General features: G+C 39.0%; 1 long non-coding RNA gene across 1 annotated transcript in view; it reads left to right on the plus strand.

Annotated features, from left to right (window-relative positions):
• The window catches only part of LOC129626956 (uncharacterized), a 54,653-nt gene extending 43,808 nt beyond the window's left edge, over positions 1-10,845 (plus strand). The window contains exons 3-4 of the long non-coding RNA XR_008702333.1: positions 5,954-6,026; positions 9,978-10,845. This is a non-coding gene — a long non-coding RNA (uncharacterized LOC129626956). The remainder of the gene's footprint in view (positions 1-5,953; positions 6,027-9,977) is intronic.
• The last annotated feature ends 14,059 nt before the right edge of the window (positions 10,846-24,904 follow it).

The raw sequence follows: 24,904 nt of genomic DNA on the forward strand, positions 1-24,904 counted from the left end.
AGTTCAGTTGCTCAGTCATGTCCGACTCTTTGCAACCCCATGAATCGCAACACACCAGGCCTCCCTGTCCATCACCAACTCCCAGAGTTCACTCAGACTCACGTCCATCAAGTCAGTGATGCCATCCAGCCATCTCATCCTCTGTCATCCCCTTCTCCTCCTGCCCCCAATCCCTCCTAGCATCAGAGTCTTTTCTAATGAGTCAACTCTTCTCATGAGGTGGCCAAAGTACTGGAGTTTCAGCTTCAGCATCATTCCTTCCAAAGAAATCCCAGGGCTGATCTTCAGAATGGACTGGTTGGATCTCCTTCCAGTCCAAGGGACTCTCAGGAGTCTTCTCCAACACCACAGTTCAAAAGCAGCAATTCTTCGGTGCTCAGCTTTCTTCACAGTCCAACTCTCACATCCATACATGACCACAGGAAAAACCATAGCCTTGACTAGATGAACCTTTGTTGGCAAAGTAATGTCTCTGCTTTTGAATATGCTATCTAGGTTGGTCATAACTTTTCTTCCAAGGAGTAAGCGTCTTTTAATTTCATGGCTGCAGTCACCATCTTCAGTGAGTTTGGAGCCCAAAAACAAATAAAGTCTGACACTGTTGCCACTGTTTCCCCATCTATTTCCCATGAAGTGATGGGATCAGATGCCTTGATCTTCGTTTTCTGAATGTTGAGCTTTAAGCCAACTTTTTCACTCTCCACTTTCACTTTCATCAAGAGGCTTTTGAGTTCCTCTTCACTTTCTGCCATAAGGGTGGTGTCATCTGCATATCTGAGGTGATTGATATTTCTCCTGGCAATCTTGATTCCAGCTTGTGCTTCTTCCAGTCCAGCGTTTCTCATGATGTACTCTGCATATAAGTTAAATAAACAGGGTGACAATATACAGCCTTGACGAACTCCTTTTCCTATTTGGAACCAGTCTGTTTTTCCATGTCTAGTTCTAACTGTTGCTTCCTAACCTGCATACAAATTTCTCAAGAGGCAGATCAGGTGGTCTGGTATTCCCATCTTTTGAAGAATTTTCCACAGTTTATTGTGATCCACACAGTCAAAGGCTTTGGCATAGTCAATAAAGCAGAAAGAGATGTTTTTCTGGAACTCTCTTGCTTTTTCCATGATCCAGCGGGTGTTGGCAATTTGATCTCTGGTTCCTCTGCCCTGTCTAAAACCAGCTTGAACATCAGGAAGTTCACAGTTCACATATTGCTGAAACCTGGCTTGGAGAATTTTGAGCATTACTTTACTAGCGTGTGAGATGAGTGCAATTGTGTGGTAGTTTGAGCATTCTTTGGCATTGCCTTTCTTTGGTATCGGAATGAAAACTGACCTTTTCCAGTCCTGTGGCCACTGCTGAGTTTTCCAAATTTGCTGGCATATTGAGTGCAGCACTTTCACAGCATCATCTTTCAGGATTTGGAATAGCTCAACTGGAATTCCATCACCTCCACTAGCTTTATTCGTAGTGATGCTTTCTAAGGCCCTTTTGACTTCACATTTCAGGATGTCTGGCTCTAGGTGAGTGATCACACCATCATGATTATCTGGGTCATGAAGATCTTTTTTGTACAGTTCTTCTGTGTATTCTTGCCATCTCTTCTTAATATCTTCTGCTTCTGTTAGGTCCATACCATTTCTGTCCTTTATTGAGCTCATCTTTGCATGAAATGTTCCTTTGATATCTCTGATTTTCTTGAAGAGATCCCTAGTCTTTCCCATTCTGTTGTTTTCCTCTATTTCTTTGCATTGATCGCTGAAGAAGGCTTTCTTATCTCTTCTTGCTATTCTTTGGAACTCTGCATTCAGATGTTTATATCTTTCCTTTTCTTCTTTGCTTTTCCCTTCTCTTCTTTTCACAGCTATTTGTAAGGCCTCCCCAGACAGCCATTTTGCTTTTTTGCATTTCTTTTCCATGGGAATGGTCTTGATCCCTGTCTCCTGTACAATGTCATGAACCTCATTCTATAGTTCATCAGGCCCTCTATCTATCAGATCTAGGCCCTTAAATCTATTTCTCACTTCCACTATATAATCATAAGGGATTTGATTTAGGTCTTATGCAAAAATTGGAGAGAAAGTAACCAATAGTATAGAGAAGCAGAAGAGGGGTAGAAACGTATAACCCAAGGGTGTTGAATTTTACTAGAGATAAAATGGTGGCAACTTGAAATCATTCATGTATAATGATCCAAAATTCTTGTGGTTTCAGAGAAGGTATACAGAAATAAGTCCACATATCCTCCTATTTCAAATAAGAAGAACTTGTGGCTAGCGGAGGATTACTGACTGAGACATGATCCTTTCGTTAAGCAGCCTCCAGTCTAGCTGAGAAGACAAGACTCAAGAACAAGACACAAGCTGGTAGCAATTAAGTGCGAGGCATGAGGTGCTGAGAGCCTTAGCTATGACAGAGGCAGAGAGAACGAGGAGGAGAAAGGAGAACATGCGTTTCAGATTTAGTGCCACACCCTTTTATATGCAGGGGTCCCTGGTGGCTCAGATGGTAAAGAATCCACCTCTGATGCAGGAGATCGGGTTTGATTCCTGACTCAGGAAGATCTCCCTGGAGCAGGGCACAGCAATGCACTCCAGTATTCCTGCCTGGAGAATACCATGGACAAAGGAGCCTGATGGGACTACAGTCCATAGGGTCACAAAGAGTCAGACATGACTGAAGTGACTTAGCACACACACCTTTTATATGCTTCGTAGCAACTGTACTATTTAAATGACTAAACTCTGATAGCCAGGACAACTTTCACATCAAATGTCTTACAGTCTCCTAACCTATGAAGTAATTCTAGCTTCTCTATAACTTCCTCCTTTAGGTCACTCATCTATATCCTCTACTAACCTTTGGGGTTAAAACTCTTTGGTGCCAGCTTTTCCAGAGTGTGCCAGTTTTGCTGGCTTCCAAACCTCTAGCCTTGACACGGTGATGGTTGAGGCCTGTGGCATATATTTGCTTCTCTTAACCGACCTACTGAAACGTCATATATTCCTGTTTAGTCCTCCTGCTGAGATGAGTTACTGGCTTGTCCTTTCCAGGCTAGACTATGTGTTATTATTCCTGCCCCCTTGTATGAGTTACCTATTGTTGCATAACAAGTTACCCCAACACATAGTGGCTTAAAGCAATGAACATGTATTATCATACATAGTTTCTCAGGATCAGGAATCTGGGAGAAGCTTAGCGCAGTGGTTCTGATTCAGTCTCTCATGAGGCTGCAAAGTGTCAGTTGGAGCTGCAGTCATCCAGGGGCTGGCGTGGGGCTGGAGGATGCACTTCCCAGCTCACTCACATGGCTGTTGGCAAGAGGCCTCAGGTCCTTGCACATGGGCCTCACTATAGGGTTGCTCACGGTATTAATACTGCAGCTGGGTTCCTATAAAGTTAATGATATGAGAGAGAAAGACAGACAGAGAGAGAGAGGCAGGGAAGGAGGGAAGCACTGCCTCTTAGGACATACGCCATTAGTTCCACCTTATTCTGTTCATTAAAAGTGAGTCACTCAGTCTAGCCAACACTCAGTGGGAAGGGATTACACAAAGATGTGAATATCAAGAGGTATGAACCATATGTGGTAGTTTTATAAAGTCACCGCTTTATAAAGTGACTCCTCCATTCTTCATTTGAAGTAGTTACCTTAGTTTTCTCATATATGTATAATTTTATGGTGAAATTAAAGTGAATTTTAATCTGTTTGCCTGTGAAACTATATGAAGTCAGTATTTTATATAGTAGCCTCAAAATAAGAGTTCCCTTTTCCTCCTACTTTTCGAGAGTGAAAATGCATGTATCTTTCCCCCTAATATTGTCTTCCAGTGAAAGCTGTAGGTTACAATTTTGTAAGTATGTCAGGATAACAGCACAAAACATTCCTTAAGCTCACCATGTCAAGAAGCAAATGGAGAACTCTTTCTTCTTCTTGCTGCTAACTGAAAATATTCATATCCAAATCCTTCACCACTCAGCCAGCAGGCCAAACCCAATTCACTGTAAATCGAGCATTTGACAAACATTTTCTTTGTTTACTTATATCAGGTAAATAAAAAACTGTATCAATGTGAACATTTGTTCATTTCATAAATAAATGAAATAATTCAGGGCTTGAGTCTTCAGTGTTTAGAGGAAGCAAGAATTCAGCAACTCAGATATAACATACTGTTGCCATGGTTTGACGTGTGGCAAGATTCCTTTAAACCAGGTATAAATTGGAAATTGGAAGTCAAGGTCATGGCCTCTGTCATTCAGGAATTTACAGCTGGTGAATACTTTAGAACTTGGTTCCTGAAACCATACCTGTTGTCACTAAGAAAACAAAGTCTGGTCTGATATCCCCTTCTTCCAAGGAAGCAGTAGAGATTTCCCTTTCTTAAATGCATGCCAACTTGGACACCAGTGAAAGGATTGTCTGATGAAGAAAGAATGCTGAAATACTCACCATGGTTGCTCCACCAGAAGTCATCTGCATTCATAGATTTGGACATAGATCCCTGGTTGTGTGTATGAATAGAAAGAAGACAGAATTGTACTCCAGTCTTAGTTCCATCACAGCTGTGTTAACCTCAGCAGTATTTCTGACCTTAGTTTCCTTAAAAGTGAAATGGGAAAAATGAATAAGTATACTTGTAAACTTGTTCTGAGGACAAAATATGTTAAAATACTAGTAAAAGGGTTGACACGTAGACATTCAGGAAATTCTGATTCTTCCCTTTGTGTCCCATTGAAGTGTTCTGGAAATACCTCTATCAGAGTGCTTTTTCATGTAACAGCTGTCTAATTTTGTGTCTGTGCTGGTGGATCTGGTGTGGAGAGAAGGTTTTCTGTCTTCTCCATGCAATACATCAGATTGTTAACTGTATTCTGGAGACTTAAGAGAGAATTGTGCTGAATATTTAAGTACTCCCTGAAGTCAGTGCATGATTTAGGAAATTATGTATATTAGAATGTTATGCTGCAACATGATACATTAAGTCCCAACGAAGCTGTGGTTCCTGGTTCAGACTGTATTAAGTTTCTCTGCTTAAATTTTATTATAGTGTAGATCATCGATATCAAGTGAATCAAGCCAACTATGAAAGCATCACTAATAATAGAAACACATTTTAATGTATCAAGAAACCACTCTGTGAAATTTTACACAAAATACACCACTTCTTTCAGAGACATTTGCTGGAAAGTTGCTAATGTTGACCTTTATATTAATTTATGTTTACCGAATGCTTTGCAGTCACCTTTATTTCCCATCTCCAAGGACTGTTGATAATGGATCAAATCAAACCATCACTTTGGAGATAAGACTTTGCTGAGATGGAAGGTACCGTCACGCCACACACCAAGTGAAAATGTAGGATAATCTGGTCTATGGTATTTTGTAGAGCCCCTTCTACTGTCAAAAATGGGCCAAGCTCTAGTCTTGAACATTTTCTCAAATACTTTATCCTCTATTAATTGGGAACAATTAGTTATTGTCTCCCAAACTTCCTTCATTTTGCCCACAGAGCCAGGAAGAAGAATCAGCACACTCTTTGCACCTTTTACTCCTTCCAAGCCATTTATTACCACTGCAAACTTTCTCTCAACTGCCTTTTCTTACTAGAACTTAATGTACTCAACTCTCTCCTTGTCATATCATCTTGATTTCCTTGTCATATTCTTGCTTGATATGCTCAGCCTTTTCCATCTCACACCATTCAAATTTACAAAGGACTACTCTCTAAACCACAACTCAGTTTTGAAATGTATAATGACAGCTACGACGACGAAGAGAATGTAATTATTCATGATGAAAATGTCTGTCTTATCCCTGTAGACCAGGAATTTATAAGGAAGTCTGGGGAGAACCTGATGCTGTTTAGCAGAGTAGATAAAGTTAGGTGATATTTCTAGTTAATGTCTCTAATACCATGTCTCTAAGCAATGATTGCCTGATGCCCTTCTTCACCAGATACCATGCTGCTAAGAAGACTAGATATTCAATCAGTTCACAGGAGACAATATAGACAATAACTCTACTGAAGGTATGCAGAGCTTCTATAGTACTTTTTGCCTCCCTCTTAATAGGTCCCATGCAGACTTGAAAACATGGGATATATTCTTTAGCCTATCTTTCTTTACTTAAACACAATATAGTCATTTGGGCTTAGGCATTCTTACTTATGACTTCCTTGGTGACTGAGATGGTAAAAAAAAAAAAAAAATCTGCCTTCAGTGCAGGAGACCTGAGTTTAATTTTTTGATCAGGAAGATCCCCTGGAGAAGGGAATGTCTACCCACTCCAGTACTCTTACCTGGAGAATCCCATGGACAGAGGGGTCTGGCGGGGTACAATCAATGGGGTTGCAAAGAATCGGATATGCCTGAGTGACTAACACTTGGGTTGGATTCTTATTTATAGTCACCTTGATAAATCTTGGGTATTTCTATATTACCTTCTATTTGAAAGTAACCGCATCTATTGATGGTCATGCCATGTTATTTTTCCAGAATTCATCATGAAAGGGTGTTCATCATCTTGCAGCCCACCTCACTTTCTCTTAATGTACTTCTAGCCTGAGTGTTATTATAACAACCAGACATACACAAGCATACCGTGACGGCACCTTACAACCACTGCAATTTGTTGCTTTCTACATCAGGAAATGTTTGCTGTAGCACCTGTAGGAAACTGTTCAGTTAAAGTTTGACTCATGTACAAATCTGGAACTGCAAGGGATTAACAAAACACAGGACAAGAATCGGTAGAGAAGTAATACGCTCTTCCTCCCCTTGGGTGGACAGTTATGGCTGAGTTCCTCAGACCATTCCCACATGATAAGATCACACTGGTTGATTTGCCATGTTTCTTAAAAAGAATGTTTTTTCCCCTCAGTTGAAAAATGTAAGATTCAGGAGTATTTTAGTTATGCCCATTGTTATAATACATTGGCAAGTAGATATGCCATCATGATTTTAAGAAATATTTTATCAGTTCCCAAACCAATATGCATATTTTTCAGAATATTTAAACCAATCAAAATATTTGGACTATTAAATAAACACAGCATGAGAAAAATTTTAATGAGAAACGTTAAGTAAATCAAATGTAGAATTGCATGATTCTCTGTTTTCAGTGTTTTGGCATAAAAAAGCAAAAAATTGTGAAGTCCCTAATGATCCAGTGGTTAGGACTCTGCTTTCACTGCCAACAGCCCATGTTCTATCCCTGGTCAGGGGATACCCCAAGTGGAGTGAAGTGGCAAAAAAAAAAAAAAAAGATGAAAATTGAAGATTTGCCCTTAGAAATGTATTATTTTTTTCTCTTTAAATAATGGAAACATGTTATAGAAAGTAGTAACAAAGTAAAATTACTGCAGTAAAATATAAAAAGTATAAAAACTCTAGTACATGACATGGTCTTTGATTTTTGCCTCAAAATGATTTCCCATTTAATACCTCCCCTTAAATATTGATATAAAATCAGGGGTCAGCCAAACATCTTGGTAACGCTAAGAAATTGTACTTTAAATGAAATATGCAAACACTTATTTTCATTTTCTAATCTTAATTCAGAGAAGATAGAAAATACAAATATTCAGTCCCCAAAGAAATATTAACTCATCAAACTGGGCTGCTTTGGAATAAAAAGACCTACATGTGTGCCCTGTGGACTTAGTTAATATAACTACGAGTACTGTAATTTTTGCATTTCCTGATTTGTACTAAAATTGCAAGTATATTAGTTTAATATTTTATAGGGAGTTTGGAAGACTGCTCTTGAAATTTTCAAGGTATAGGGTTGTTTTTCTTCTGGAAGGAGAAACCCAGCATCTGACAATAATTCTCTGTAATCTTTTACTTGGCCAAAGGCTCTGATTGGTTATAGACATGGCTTTTACTCACACACAAGTTGAACAATTTCACAAGTAAAGAGGCTTCCCTTTTTTATTTTGTTCAAAATAGCAAACTATGCATCAAACCCTCCTTTTGTGTCTGTCCTAGAGACCCTAAAGTATTTGATCTAACACCAGACACTCCAATTAGTTACCTAGTCATCATAGTTAGTCGTTTTTTTTTTTTTTTTCTTTCTTTCTTTTTTTAAATTTTTGTGGAATCTTAATTCCTCAACCAGGGACTGAACCTGGCTCTGGCAGTCGAAGTGCGGAGTCTTGACCACTGGACCACTCAGGCATTCCCCATAGCTACTTTTTTAAAGGTATTGGGGGAAAGCTACTTTCTTTTTTTACTTTTATTTGCATTTATTTTTTGCAGCATTTATTCCCAAGCCATAACTTTTTGTTTCTTCAGTTTCTTATGGGATATCTTTTTCTTCTGTGCAGCCTCCTCTTCTGGTTTAGGAACAATCTGTTCTTTTTCAGTAATGAGCATCTCAGTGTGGCAAGGAGAGCTCACGTAAGGGTTGATCCGATCATGAGCTCTGTAAGTGCTGCACCGCATCTTGGGTGCCTTGTTCACCTGAATGTTCTCAATAACCAGAGAATCTACACCTAAGCCCTTAAGTTCAGCATTATTTTCTGAATTTTTGAACACGTGCAGTAAAAATTCAGTACTCTTTTTGGGCCGCCGACCCTGCGTCCAGCCCCACTGTTTGGCTTGTGCACACCTACCAACTCCACCATTGTAACGATGGAATGTCCTTGCCTGGAGAATCCTATGGACAGAGGAGCCTGGCAGGCTGCAGTTCACAGGGTCGCAAAGAGTGGGGCATGGCTGAAGAAAGTTAGCATGCACACAGTCAGGCTTTCATTCTTCCACTCCACTGAAATATACACTCTTTAAGGTCACTGTTCTTGCTGAATCCAGTGGTTTATCTTCAGTCTTCATATTATTGTACCTGTCTTAGAGCAGCATTTGACAGTAATTGATCAAGCCTACCTTTTGAAAATTTTCTTCTTTTGGCTTCAGAGACATCATCCATATGTTTTCCCTTCTATGAAATTGTGTTTTTTTTTTCCCTAGTTTTTCTTACTCTTCCTGGCCTCTAAATTTTTAAGAGTCCTAAAGATGATCTTCACTAAGATTTTAAGGTTTCTTTGTTATTGTTTACATAGAGTTAAGGGCTCTATGGATATAGAGATCCTGATTCTCAGAGGGAAAACCAGGGGACATATCAAGAGTCCAGTTGAACAACTATGGCTGCTGTTTGGGCACTTCCAGCTCTTAATGTCCAGGGACCAGTCAGCAAGATAAGGAGTCATCATTCTCTTGCAAGGGAAATTGACTCCGATCATCAGGAGGAGGTAGGACTGGTTAGAATATGTGAGGAGCTCAGGTAATTCACTTGGGCAGACCCTCAGTACTCCTTTGACCAATCATTTTTTTTCTAAGATTTTTTTTTTTTTTTTGGATGTGGATCATTTTTAAAGTCTGTATTGAATTTGTTACAATATTGCTTCTGTTTTAGTTTTTTTGGCTGCAAAGCATGTGGGATCTTAACTCCCCAACCAGGGATAGAACCTGCACCCCCTTCATTGAAAGGCAAAGTCCTAACCACTGGACAACCAGAAGAGTCCCCTCTCTTGAGTAATTCTGATGGTAAATTGAATTTGTTATTGTTGTTGAGTCATTAAGTCGTGTCTGACTCTGTGACCTCATGGATTGCAGCAGGCCAGGCTTCCCTGTCCTTCACTATCTCCCTGTTTGCTGAAACTCATGTCCATTGAGTCAGTGATGCCATCCAACCATCTCATCATCTGTCACCCCCTTCTCCTCTTGCCCTCAATTTTTCCCAGGTGTAGTAACTCTGACCAGAGAAAGATATGGTAAGCAATGCGCAGATACCTGAAAAGAAAGGGTCTAGTCATGTAGGGTAAACCATCGAGACCAGCAGAGTTGCTAGCTGAGGGCGAGGGGATCTGGAATGTACAGGAGAAGGGGGATACAGCCAGTGTTAGCTGTGGCCCCATGACCAGCTGCAGCAGTGAGAATTGTTGCTTGTCTCACTAAACCTTCCCTTTCCGAATTTCCCTCAGGAAGAAAAGATCATGAGGAGCTGCTTTGGAAGCTATGCAAAGAGTAAGAGATGCAAGGGATGGATTATGGTGACCCTGACTTATTTCCCCAGCTTCTGAGAATGCTGCTGGAAGATGATCCTCAGCTGTCAGCCTTCTATAGGAATTTCCTCAGAAGAAAACTGCCTTGCCCAAGGTCATGACTCCTTTCCAGGATAGCTGGTATCCTGTGATCCATCAGAGTGGGAATATAAAGGTCTGACCCCATGTTCCAACTCAGGACAGTTCTGAAGGGCTGTCCCAGCCGCACAGCTACATGTGGGGTCAGCTGAGGCTTCACTGGGACTGCACTGCGGCTCAGCTTCTACCTCTGCCCGATCCTACTTCATTCTCTTCTCTTCCATGAGTATTGATCCTGAATGCACTCCTCAGTAAGCTTCCCACACACTAATCTCCTTCTCAAACTCTGCTTCTGAGGAAACCCAATCGGAGACAATAGAATATTGTCTCCAGTACCTGAACTCACTACATGCCTGTAACCAGGCATATAACTAATTACAGTTCCTCAACATGCCAAAAGGATCTGTACATGTTCTCCCTGCCTCAAGTACCCAGGCCATTTTAGTCAAGCCCACTCACATTCATGCTCCAAGACTAAGCTCAAGACAGTTTTACCACCTCCTTGAAGCCTCCTCTAACCGCACTGCCATTCCCAACATGTGCTCTTCCAGAAGCCTGTGCCTCCATTGATCACATATTTCACTGTATCAATCTGGAATTATAGATTTACTTGTCTGTACAAGACTGAGACTTCCTTAAACTCAACATTTGTCTGGTCTTTCATTTTTGTATTCTAATGCTAATACAGGGCATCTGATAATGATGGGCATTCAATAAATGTTTTTTAAATGACTGAATGGAATAGAGACTTTTCTCTATGTCACAGGCAAATGTTTATGTAATATAGATTTGAAAATATAGATTTTGGAGCCAGCCCGTCTTGTAATGGAGACCTAGCTCTATATTTAATTAGAGCTCTGTTGAAATAACCTTGGGCAAATTGCTTAACCACTCCAAGCCTCATTTCCCTTAGGTATAAAATTAAAATTATAATAACACCAATTTTATAAGGCTGTTACAAGAATTAAAACAATAATCATAATGGGTATGATATTATCAAATACCATTCTCATTTGTTGCAGCCTACCATACTGCAGACAGAGTGCCAAGGCTTTTTTTTTTCTGTAAATTGGGGTACAGTTGCTTTACAATGTTGTGTTAGTTGTGTTGTGTACAACGTTGTTGTGTACAACAAAATGGATCCGCTATATGTATACATATATCCCCTCCTCTTGGACCTCCCGCCCAACCCCACCCTCTCGGTTATCACAGAGCACCGAGCTGATCTCCCTACACTACACAGTAGCTTCCCACTCACTATCTATTTCACACGTGGCAGTACACATATGTCAATCCCAATCTCCCAATTCATTTCACCCCCCTGCGAACCCCACCCCTTGTCCACACATACATTCTCTACATCTGTGTATCTCTTCCTGCCCTGCAACTAGGTTGATCTATACCATTTTCCTAAATTCCACATATAGGTGTTAATATACGATATCTGTTTTTCTCTTTCTGACTTACTTCAGTCTGTATGACAGATTCATTTCACCTGTAATTCTCATTCAGTCTTCCAAACAAATCTACAGAGTTAATGGCAATTAACTTTTTTTAAAATCTTAATCCATTAAGATTAAAAAAAAATAACAGCAAACTTAGACTCACAGATTATATTTAGTTTATCTAATATGCACAGTGTGTTCATGAGGATAGGCTATGCCAAGCTGCAGTAACAAATCAACCTTAAAATTTCAAGAGATGAACAGATAAAGGTTTACTTCTTACACATACAATGTATACTGTGAATCCAGTGGTTCTCCTGGCTACCTTCATTCTGACTGTTCTTCAGGGTTATAAGACTGTGTCTTGCATCTATGCCATCTTGAATATATGGCTTGCAGTTCACTGCAGCAGGAAAAGACTGACCTGCGGGAGGATGGTGGCTGCATGTGAGCCTTTAAGTACATCAATCAACTGACATACATCCTTCTAACAACAGCACATTGGCCAGAACTACTCACGCAGTTTTACCTGACTTCAAGGAATCTGTAAAATGTGATGAGGGAACATAAGGCTATTTAGTGAATAATAAATGTTTCTGCTATACCTGGCTCGTAGGCCAGATTCAAAATGGTGATATGTTTGCCTTATATGGGGGCTTCCCTGGTAGCTCAGTGGTAAAGAATCTGCCTGCAATGCAGGAGCTTCAGGAGACATGGGTTCGATCCCTGGGTCGGAAAGATCTCCTGGAGGAGGACATGGCAGCCCACTCCAGTGTTCTTGCCTGGAGAACCCCATGGACAGAGAAACCTGGCGGGCTACAGTCCATAGGGTCTCAAAGAGTCAGATACTACTGAAGCAACTTTGCGCACGCGCGCGCGCACACACACACACACACACACACACACACACATACCTTATATGCTCCAAAGCTAGGTTTGCTAGATAAAGTACAGGACACCCAGGTAACTCTGAATTCCAAATAAATTAATATTTTTAGTGTAGGTATACCCCATGCAATGTTTGGGACATTCTTGTAATAAAAAAATAGCCATTTTCTAATCTGAAATTTTGATTTTAATTTGCTAAATTTGGCAACCTTACCCTAAGGCCATAGGTTTCACACATGACTAAAACTTGGTGCTCATTTCAAGTAGACCTGTGGCGGATTCATTTTGATATTTGGCAAAACTAATACAATTATGTAAAGTTTAAAAATAAAATAAAATTTAAAAAAATAATAATAAAAAAATAAATTAATTAAAATTAAAAAAAAAAAAAGAAGTACTTCTTCACCTAAAGTTATTTAAGAAGGTTTAGCTAATGAGGACACATCTGCAGGTTGAAATTTGTTAGTTGCTCAGCTGTGTCTGGGTCTTTGTGATCCCATGAACTAGCCTGCCAGGCTTCTCTGTCCATGGAATTCTCCAGGCAAGAATACTGGAGTGGGTAGCCATTCCCTTAGCCACTTGCCTATTCACAACTTCAACTGCACCATATTAAGGTTTTAAAAAAAAAAGTTGAATTTTAAAACCTGGATCTACGTAAACTCCATAACCACCTAAGGATGTAGCTAACTTTCTGCAATTTCAGTTGCCTGAGTCTAACCTTTCCTTATTTATTAAAATTAAGAGGTTTGACTGGAAAATCTTGAGTGCCTTCTTCCTCTTAAAATCTAGAATCCTATAACTCTATCATGTTTCTTCTGTAGCAAGGTGTCAGGATATTAATGAAAACATATCACAAATAGTACTTCTCTCACAAATAACATGTTATCTCTCAAAGTTCATTCCTCAGGAGGCCATATTCTTATTTTAATGATAGTGCTGTTGCTTAAATCATTTTTGGAGAACATAGCAACATATTGAGTATCCTCTCTGGTGGCAAATAACTTTTCCATGAAAGTGGATTTGATTTTTGTAACCAGACCAAAAATTATTCAGAGCCAAGTCCAATGGATGGTAAAACTGAAAAATACATAGAAATTGTAAACAAAATGTGATATGAGTTTATCAAATATATGAAACTGATTTATTTTTGAGCATCTTAAGCCAGAGGTTTAAAGCAGTTAGGAGAACCGATACTGAGCAACAGTTACATCCGTGGAATAAGTGCTTGGCCTCCAACTTTAAGGGGCTCACACTCAATGGGATGTGTAAGTTCTGCCAGTTGGTTACAAAAAGTCACTCTCTATCAAGAAGCTAGTGATTCATGGCTCTTCATGATAAAGTATTGAAAATACAATCCACATGATTTATTACCCAAATGCTCTTTTATCCTGAGACATAGTTCCTTTTCGGTGAACTTTTCAACTATGTTTAAGAAAAGAAATGCCAAGTCCTGATGGTTTTCCACCTCCCAGTAGAATACATACATACATATATACACATGAAACTTCCCTTCGCTTATTCATCAAATGATTTAAAAGTACCAGGACCTATATTCTACCATGTAAAGATTCTATGACAATGGAATAAAACAGAAAAAGTGCTTCTTTCAAAAGGAAAATGTAACATGTTATCACTGAAGATGATTTTACATAAAAGGCAAAGATTTGAAAATAAAACATATTTCTAGACAGAAACAAAACAGGGATAATCAAATAAATAAAATCACACAAATTTGACCGTATCTCTAGGCCTAGTCCAATAGCACATGTTTTACTGATACAACTATGGACAAATAAAGGAGTAGAGCTGAAGGCCTTCTGCCTCCACATTTTTTATTTTCTCCCCACCTCCAATTTTCTCTTCTCTTTTCTTTCCTTTTTTGATTTTTATGGATTACACATACATTTTTTTTTCTTTTTCCCTCAGCTTTATTGAGATATAATTGACAAATAACATTGTGTAAGTTCTCTGTGTGTGCATATGTGTGTGTGAGAGAGTGAGAGATCACATAGTGTTTGTCTTTCTCTATTGTTGTTCGTTGTTGTTCAGTTGCTAAGTTGTGTCTTACTCTTTGCAACCCCATGGACTACAGCACACCAGACTTCCCTGTCCTACACCATCTCCTGGAGTTTGCTCAAACTCATGTCCATTGAATCAGTGATGCCATCCAACCATCTCATGCTCGGTTTCCCCCTTCTCCTCTTGCCCTCAGTCTTTCCCAGCATCAGAGTCTCTTCCAATGAGTTAGTTCTTCCCATCAGGTGGCCAAAATATTGGAGCTTCAGCTTCCTCATCAGTCCTTCATTGGAAGGAACTGATGAGGAAGCTGAAGCTCCAATATTTTACACATACATTTTTGCATGGTGTGTATAAAAGCATATACACATATGTAAAAGAACATTAAAAACACAATTCATAGTCACGCTCAAGCATGATTTGGAAATATTTATCTAAAAACATTCAAATTTTTACATAACCTGAACTAATAATTCTAATTTTAGAAATTTACCTCAATCAAACTCTAGTGGGTTGAATGGTGTCCCCACAAAGTTCTGTGCGTGTTCTAGCCCAGCATTTGTTAATATTACTATATGAGGAAAAAGAGTGCTGGAAGTTACAATTTAGTTAACGATCTTGTGATGATAAAATCATTCTGGGTTGGCCCTAAATCCAATGACAAGTGTACTTGTAAGACTAAGGCAGAGGGAGATTACAGAGACAGATGAGGAAGAGGAAGTGTGAACGCAGAGGCAGATATTGAAAGGATCCAGCCACAAGTCAAGCAGCGCCAACAATAATGCAACGAACATTATCTCCCTTAAAAGCCTAGCATGTGGGAATTCCCTGATGGTCCAGTGGTTAGGACCCTGTGCTCTCACTGCCCAGAGCCAGGGTATGACTCCCGGTTGGTAAACTAGGATCCCACAAGCCACAGGCATGGCTTGGAAAAAAATAAAGAAGCCTGGGATCAGTGTGGCTCTGCCAGATATCTGATTTTTAACCCCTAGAACTATAAGAGAATAATTTCTGTTGTTTATACTGACCAAGTTTGTGGTAATTTGTTATAGCAAACTCTGACGACTAATACAGAAACTACCATAAAATCAATAAATATGATAAACATAGTTTAATATATAATAGCAAGGTGAAAACAGCATCTTATAATATACCATGTCTATAGTAGAGGGCAAGAATCTCTTAGAAGAAATGGAGTAGCCATCATAGTCAACAAAAGAGTCCAAAATGCAGTACTTGGATGCAATCTCTAAAATGACAGAATGATCTTTGTTCATTTCCAAGGCAAACCATTCAGTATCACAGTAATCCAAGTCTGTGCCCCGACCAGTAATACTGAAGAAGCTGAAGTTGAATGGTTCTATGAAGACCTACAAGACCTTCTAAATCTAAGACCCAAAAAAAGATATCCTCTTCATTATAGAGGACTGGAATGCAAAAGTAGGAAATCAAGAGCTACCTGGAGTAACAGGCAAATTTGGCCTTGGAGTACAGAATGAAGCAGGGCAAAGGCTAACAGAGTTTTGCCAAGAGAATGCATTGGTCATAGCAAACACCCTCTTCCAACAACACAAGAGGAGACTCTACACATGGACATCACAAGACGGTCAATATCAAATTCAGACTGATTCTATTCTTTGTAGCCAAAGATGGAGAAGCTCTATACAGTCAGCAAAAACAAGACCATGAGCTGACTGTGGCTCAGATCATGAACTCTTTATTGCCAAATTCACACTTAAAATGAAGAAAGTAGGGAAAACCAGTAGACCATATAGGTATGATCTAAATCAAATCCCTTATGATTATACAGTAGACGTGACAAATAGATTCAAGGGATTAGATCTGATAGACAAGAGTGCCTGAAGAACTATGGATGGAGGTTCATGACATTGTACAGGAGGCAGTGATCAAAAGCATCCCCAAGAAAAGAAATGCAAAAAGGAAAAATGGTTGTCTGAGGAGGCCTTACAAATAGCTGAGAAAAGAAGAGACACAACGGGCAAAGGAGAAAAGGAAAGATACACCCATTTGAATGCAGAGTTCCAAGAAATAGCAAGGAGAGATAAGAAAGACTTCCTCAGTGATCAATGCAAAGAAATAGAGGAAACAATAGAATGGAAAAGACTAGAGATCTCTTTAAGAAAATTAGAGATACCAAGGGAACATTTCATGCAAAGATGGGTACAATAAAGGACAGAAATGGTAGCCACCTAACAGAAGCAGAAGATATTAAGAAAAGGTGGCAAGAATACACAGAAGAACTGTACAAAAAAGATTTTCATGACCCAGATAACCACAATGATGTGATCACTCACCTAGAGCCAGACATCCTGGAATGTGAAGTCAAGTGGGCCTTAGGAAGCATCACTACGAACAAAACTAGGGGAGGTGATGGAATTCCAGTTGAGCCTTTTCAAATCCTAAAAGATGATGCTGTGAAAGTGCTGCATTCAACATAACAACAAATCTGGAAAACTCAGCAGTGGCCACAGGACTGGAAAAGGTCAGTTTTCATTCCAATCCCAAAGAAAAGCAATACCAAAGAATGTTCAAACTACCGCACAATTGCACTCACATCACACGCTAGCAAAGTAATGCTCAAAATTCTCCAAGCCAGGCTTCAACAGTACGTGAATCATGAACTTCCAGATAATCAAGCTGGATTTTAAAAAGGCAGAGGAACCAGAGATCAAATTACCAACATCTGCTGGATCATCGAAAAAGCAAGAGAGTTTCAGAAAAACATCTAATTCTGCTTTATTGACTATGCCAAAGCCTTTGACTGTGTGGATCACAACAAACTGTGGAAAATTCTGAAAGAGATAGGAATACCAGACCACCTGACCTGCCTCCTGAGAAATCTGTATGCAGGTCAAAAGGCAACAGTTAAAACTGGACATGGAACAGCAGACTGTTTCCAAATCAGGAACGGAGTACGTCAAGGCTGTATATTGTCACCCTGCTTATTTAACTTATATGCAGAGTATCTTGCAAAATGCTGGGCTGGATGAAGCACAAGCTGGAATCAACTTTGTCGGGAGAAAGATCAATAACCTCAGATATGCAGGTGATACCACCCTTATGGCAGAAAGCAAAAGAACTAAAGAGCCTCTTGATGAAAGCAAAAGAGAAGAGTGAAAAAGTTGGCTTAAAACTCAACATTCAGAAAACGAAGATCATGGCATCTGGGACAAAGGACTTGACATTTCTCCAAAGAGGATATACAAATGACCAAAAAAAAAAACCAAAAGATTCTCAACACCACTCGTCCTTAGAGAAATGCAAATCAAAATCACAATGGGTTATCACCTCACACCCATTAGAATGCTATGCTATGCTAAGTCACTTCAGTTGTGTCTGACTCTGTGTGACCCCAGAGACGGCAGCACACCAGGCTCCCCCATCCCTGGGATTCTCCAGGCAAGAACACTGGAGTGGGTTGCCATTTCCTTCTCCAATGCATGAAAGTGAAAAGAGAAAGTGAAGTTGCTCAGTCGTGTCTAACTCCTAGCAACCCCATGGACTGCAGCCTACCAGGCTCCTCCATCCATGGGATTTTCCAGGCAAGTGTACTGGAGTGGGGTGCCATTGCCTTCTCCGCCCATTAGAATATCTCCTATCAAAAACCAGAAAATAGTAATTGTTAGCAAGGACTTGAAGAAATTGGAATCTTTGTGTACTGTTGGTGGGAATATAAAATGGTTCAACTGCCATGGAAAACAATATGATAGTTCCTCAAGAAATTAAAAATAGAATGATGCAGCAATCTCACTTCTGGGTTTATATCTAAAAGGACTGAAAGCAGGATCTCAAAGATATTTGCACAGCCATGTTCATAGCATTATTCACCACAGCCAAGAGATGAAAGCACGGAATATGTCAACGACAGATAAGTGTAAAACCAAAATTTGGTACATTCATACAATGTAATAGTATTTAGGCTTAAAAAGGAAGGGAAGGAAGGAGTATTTGCCATATACTGTAACATCTATGAAACTTGAGGACATTATGGTAAATGAAATTAACTAGTCACAAAAAGACAAATATATGGTTCCATTCATGTAAGTTGCCTACAGTGGTCAAATTCATAGAAACAGAAAGTAGGATGGTGGGTGCCAAAGGCTGGGGAAAGGGGAAGTGGGAGATGTTGTCTAATGGTTATAGAGTTTTGGTTTTGCCAGATAAAGAGTTCGGAGATCTGTCATACAATGATGTGAATATATTGAACACATCTGAATTGTATACTTAGACATAGTCAAGATGCTTAACAAAACATCAAAATATATATTTTAAATATTTTCAGTTTATTGTACATATAAATAAGCTATTGGTGAGCAATTTTATCGAGTGACTAAGAATGCAGACTCCAAAGTCAGACTGCCTGGCCTCAAATCTCAACTTTGCCACCTACTAGTGATGTGATCTGGGAGAAGGCAATGGCACCCCACTCCAGTACCCTTGCCTGGAAAATCCCATGGACAGAGGAGCCTGGTAGGCTGCAGTCCATGGGGTCGCTAAGAGTCGGACACGACTGAGCGACTTCACTTTCACTTTTCCCTTTCATGCATTGGAGAAGGAAATGGCAACCCACTCCAGTGTTCTTGCCTGGAGAATCCCAGGGACGGCGGGGCTTGGTGGGCTGCCATCTATGGGGTCGCACAGAGTCGGACACGACTGAAGCGACTTAGCAGCAGCAGCAGCAGTGATATGATCTTGGGCAAGTCATTTAATAACTCTGCTCCTCAGATTTCTCTGTAAATAGAGTTTAATTACAATAGTACCACTCTATTTTTGTTGTTGCTTAGTTGCTAACCATGTTCGACTCTTTCATGACCCCATGGACTGAAGCCCGCCAGGCTTTTCAGTCCATGGGATTATCCTGGCAAGAGTACTGGAGTGGGTTGCCATTTCCTTCTCCAGGGAATCTTCGTGACCCAGGGGTTGAACCCACATCTCCTGCATTAGCAGGCAAATTCTTTACCACTGAGTCACCAGGGAAGACCCAGTACCACCTTACAGAATTGTTTTTTGAATTAGATGAACTAATATTCATAAAACAAGGTCTAGAACACTGTGTTAAATAAATGTGGTGACCTATCAGTCTCACTCCTGATGTATTTCTACATAGAAATATTAACAGAGTTTATTTCTAAGGGGATGGCCTACTAGAGATTTTAATCTATTTTTCTCAGCTTATATGCATTTTAAAATCTTTTTATTACACGTGTATCAGTTCCATAATAAAAGCAATAGAAGAGTTTTTATGAATACAAAATAAGTCAGATGGTCCATCTAGTTTGGAAGTTTGTCTCTCTTGGTAATACTTAGGAAATAATTTCTGAGCCAACATGGATTATTTATTATATTTCAAAAAAGTAAAAACAAGTGTGAGTTGCTCAGTCGCATCTGACTCTTTGAGACCACATAGCCCGCCAGGCTCCTCTGTCCATGGGATACCCCAGCCAAGAATACTGGAGTGGGTCGCCATTCCCTTCTCCACGGGATCGTCCCAACCCAGGGAGCGAAGCCAGGTGTCCTGCATTGCAGGCAGATTCTTTACTATCTGAGCCACCAGGGAAACCTGATATTTCAAAAATCTTTCTAGTATTTTTAGCACTATTATTGAAAGAAAAAAAGAGAAAGATACTATTATATGTGAGTGAGAATAACAAAGTCTACAATAACAGCCTGTAACTGTTGTTATAAAAATTATGGTCTATAACCCCCTAAACTTTTTTAGTTATTAACTATGAGTGTAATTTCCTCACTGTTTGTAGGCTGGGTGACAATAACAAATTAAATGCAAGACTGCAGAGATATTCCATAAGGATGCCTTCCTGACCCATTATTTTTGCAACACTGGGAAAAGCCATGGTAGATTTGGTGTTGATCCTGCTTTTCCCCTGGACAGAGTCAGCCCTGGCCTGCTCTATCTCTCATTACTGTGATGACGGCCCTATCCAGATGCTAAATACTCAAGAGACACTCCAATATAGTATTAAACACTCTGAACACTTCACCCCCAAAGAATGTAGCATTCCAAGAGAAAACAGGCCTCCTTCTGACACCAGTAAAACTATGAAGGTGTGTGATAAATCAGGAATCAAAATGAGAGGCCTCAAATTCTTAAATGTGCTCTGCCCCTTACAGTGAGTCCCTGCCCTTCTCTTTCCAAAACAGAAACAGTCATATATTTTAAATAATGATACTAAAGCTTGCAAATACACATCAATAGAAACAACTGTAAAATACATTCAACTATAAAGTGTTCCAATCACCTACTATGCAGTTAAGAAGGCTGTTCTAGATGGGAATCAGAATAAATAGAGATGTTCACTAACAAACTGTGTGAAATATCTTAAGCCCCTTGAGGTGATTTATTTTGAGAGGATATGCAGGAATGTTTTGTCTTAACCATTTGCCTTAATGGTTTCTTCCATTTTCTTTTCTCTGTTTCCTTTCTTTTCCTCCCTCCCTCTCTTCTTTTCTTCCTCCCTTCTTTCACATAAAAGTTTTTAATTCTTAGTGTACCATTTACTTGAAACATCAACTTTCTAAAGAAATACAAAATTTTTAAAATCTAAAATAATGACTTTTACCTATATCAAAGAAAACAAAACAATGGCTTGTTTTTCAAACAAATAGATTTGGTTATAAGCTAGAATTATTTTTCCATTAAAAAATAAACCTATTTCAATCAGAAATATATAAAACATTGTTTCTAAAATGACCAGTGCTTAGTTTTCTAACAAAAATGCAAAATAATCTGCCTCAGAACAATGGAAATATATAAATTATGACTACTAGTATTAACTACAATTTACTAAACATTAGATTTACTTATTTTGCTAAAGCAATATATAATTCCTAGTATTTTTGTTCATCTTATTTTTTACTGAGATAATGTGAAGTAAAGAAGTGTATGCCTCAATGAATTTTTACATCCATGATCCACCAGCCAGATCAAGATAGAGAACACTTAAAAGATTATGTTTCCCTTCAATTTTGGGTGTATAAATCTCTCCCTGAAGATGTAGACTAAAATGTAGATACGTAGGCCACATTCCCAGAGATTCAATAATAATAATCTGGGATAGGGTCCCTAAGACTACATCTTAAATAAACTCCTCTACTTGGAGAATCTTTGCCCTTGAAGGAAGCCTAACTTGACTTATGACTCTAAAAGTTCCACTACTCTCAACTTCAAAGATAATTTTTTGGGAAATTGAAGTTGTTTTTTTTTTACTGAGGAAGAACATAGATAGGACATTTGGTATCCTTGTGTAATTTTTAGTGTTATTTTCTCTTTTTTTGAGGCAGTCTCCCAAATGAAGTTTCTATCAATCCACGACAAAATGAATAATTTTAGTCCCTAGTGAATATATCCTAGTAATATATCCTTTCTGTAGAAAATTTTCAAAAAATAGGAAAACTTAAATCAAGACCACTAAACAATTGTTTATATAGTTGTTTATCTTTTTCAGGGCTTTTCTATGTACAGTTTTTTTTAACAAGAATATGTGTGTGTGTATATATATATATACATATATATGTGTGTGTATATATATATATACATATATATGTGTGTGTATATATATATATACATATATATACATACATATATATGTATATATATAGATTGAACCTGCCATTACCACCCAATACAGGAGACCTGGGTTTGATCCCTGGGTCAGGAAGATCTCCTGGAGAAGGAAATGGCAAGCCACTCCAGTATTCTAGCCTGGAAAATCCCATGGACAGGGCAGCCTCTTAGGCTGCAATCCATGGGGTCGCAAAGAGTCAGACACGACTGAGCGACTTCACTTTCGCTTTACCACCTGATTTTTCTTCAGCACTTTGCAACATTATTAAAAAGTATTTCAATGTAGTTTTATCTAAGAATGTTCTAACTTTTGAAAGCATCATAATTTATTACTCTATTTAAAATTTTAAACACAGACATTGTTTCCACTTTTTAAAAATGTAAAGAACACTGTGATGAATATTTTTGTACACATTTTAAAATTTCATTTAAAAATATTTCTTTAAGATAGATTGTTAAAGAAAAAAATTGATATGGAGGGTATAAGCATTTTTAGGGCTTCCCAGGTGGCACTAGTGGTAAAGAACCTGCCTGCCAATGCAGGAGCCACAGGAGATGCAGTCTCCATCCCTGAGTCGGGAAGATCCCCTGGAGGAGGATGTGGCAACCCACTCCAGTATTCTTGCCTGGAAAATCCTGTGGACAGAGGAGGCTGGCAGGCTGCAGTCCATAGAGTTGCCCCGAGTCAGACACAACTGAACTGACTCAGCACACATGCACACAAGCATTTTTAAGGCTTTTACTATATATTGTGATTCAGTTATCTATTGCTGCTGCTGCTGCTGCTAAGTCGCTTCAGTCGTTTCTGACTCTGTGCGACCCCATAGATGGCAGCCCACCAGGCTCCCGATTCTCCAGGCAAGAGTACTGGAGTAGGGTGCCATTGCCTTCTCCCCAGTTATCTGCTGCTGTATAACAAAATCTCCAGAGCTTAGTGGCTTAAAATAAAGTCATTTATTATTTAGATAGATAATATTGGCTGAGTTCACTCATGCAGCTGCATTGAGCTGAAAGCTTGACTGAGGCTAGAATGTCTAAAATGGCTTCACTTATGTATCTGGGACCTTAGCTGGGGTAGTTGGAATACCTGGGGACTGGTTTGACCTGTTTCTGCATAGTCTCTCATCATTAAGTAGTCCAGCTTGAACTTATTTATATCACAGCTGGATCCCCTAAGAGTAAAAGTGAAAACTGCCAGGCTTCTCAAGATCTGTACCTAGAAGCCAAAGCAAGTCATGGCACCAGCCCAGATTTAAGGAGAAGAGAAACAGACTCTACTCTTTAATGGAAAACCTCCAAAATCATGTTGCAGAAGGGCATGTGGGGTTGAAGGTATTGCTGCGGTCATCTTTGGAAACAATGACCACTTATTGTCATATTATTACTTTATAAAGCACAGATTTATTATAAAAAGTATATGTAAAACATACTTCCATCAGATTGGTATAAATTAAAAAGTGTCAGCAAGGATGTATAGCAATAATAACTTTCATATACTCCTGATATGGGGACAATCTTGATGCTCACTTTATAAAACAATTTGGCCTTAATTGCCAAAGGTCATAGGTATATACCCTGATGAAATAGGCATACAGGTAGGCCAGGGTATATGTATAATAAGGTTCATAGCATCATCATTCATAGATCATTTATATCCCCAAACTGAAAACAACCTTAAGGTTCACGGAATCTAGAACAGATTTTAAGAAAATGTGGAATATTATAGAACAATGAAAATGAATAAACTATACTCACAGCAGTATAGATGAATCCTCCAAACATAATGTTGAATATAAAATACAAGTCATAAAGTGGTTCATGTAATTTGATTTCATTTATGTAAAGTTCAAAAACAATCAAAAGTAAACTATGTTGTTTAGGGATGCATACATAAATAATCAAGCTATAACAAGCAGAGAAATGTTTACTATATTAAAGTCAAAGAATGAGTTTGGTCTAGTAAGGGGGAAGGAGGATGGAGAGTAGCATCCAGGTAGAGGAAAAAGAATAACGGGTGACAGATGAAGTTGACTGGATTTGAGGAATTTAAAGGAAGTCCATGAGTAACAGGAAGAACAAGAGCTCAGAGGCCAATGTAAGGATTTTCAGACTTCATGCTAAGAGAAATGAAAAGCCACTGATTGGCTGTAAGCAAAATGATCAGGTTTTCATTTTCAAAGAGCTATTTTTCTGTCATATATAAAACAGATTAGAGAAAATAAAAAATGCATACAGGGATAATATTAGGAATCTATGTAAATGGCTTCAGGTGAGAGATAATAGGGCTGCAAGTGGTGCAGTAAGGGTGAATAAAAAAAGGATGGATCTGAAGTGGGCTTGCTGAGTGGAATTAAGAAGACTCGGTGATTAGGGGCACATCCCTGGCAGTCCAGTGGCTGAGACTTCACCTTTCAATGCAGGGGGTGCAGGGTCCATCCCTCATCAGGGAGCTGGGATCCCACATGCCTTGCAAAAAACCAAAACATAAAACAGAAGCAGTATTGTAAGAAATTCAATAAAGATGTAAAAAAAAAGAAAAAGAAAAAGACTTGATTATTAGGGAGTTCAGAAAACAGAATGAGTCATCATGATACCTATTTTCTGGCATGATCAGCAAGGTGTCATTGATCAACAAAGGGGACATTAATGGGGAGTTCAGTCCTGATTTGGATTCCTGGTAGACACACAAGTGCAGACGTTACCTAAGCAGGTAAATAAATTATTTGGAGCTCAGACTGAGCTAGAGAGAGAAATTTGATATTTTTTCTTTTAATGTACCATGGTAGTAAATGATATAGAGCATACCTGAAGTACCA

This window comes from Bubalus kerabau, chromosome 14 (genome assembly GCF_029407905.1).
Source record: "Bubalus kerabau isolate K-KA32 ecotype Philippines breed swamp buffalo chromosome 14, PCC_UOA_SB_1v2, whole genome shotgun sequence".
In the NCBI taxonomy this organism is placed as follows: domain Eukaryota; kingdom Metazoa; phylum Chordata; class Mammalia; order Artiodactyla; family Bovidae; genus Bubalus; species Bubalus kerabau.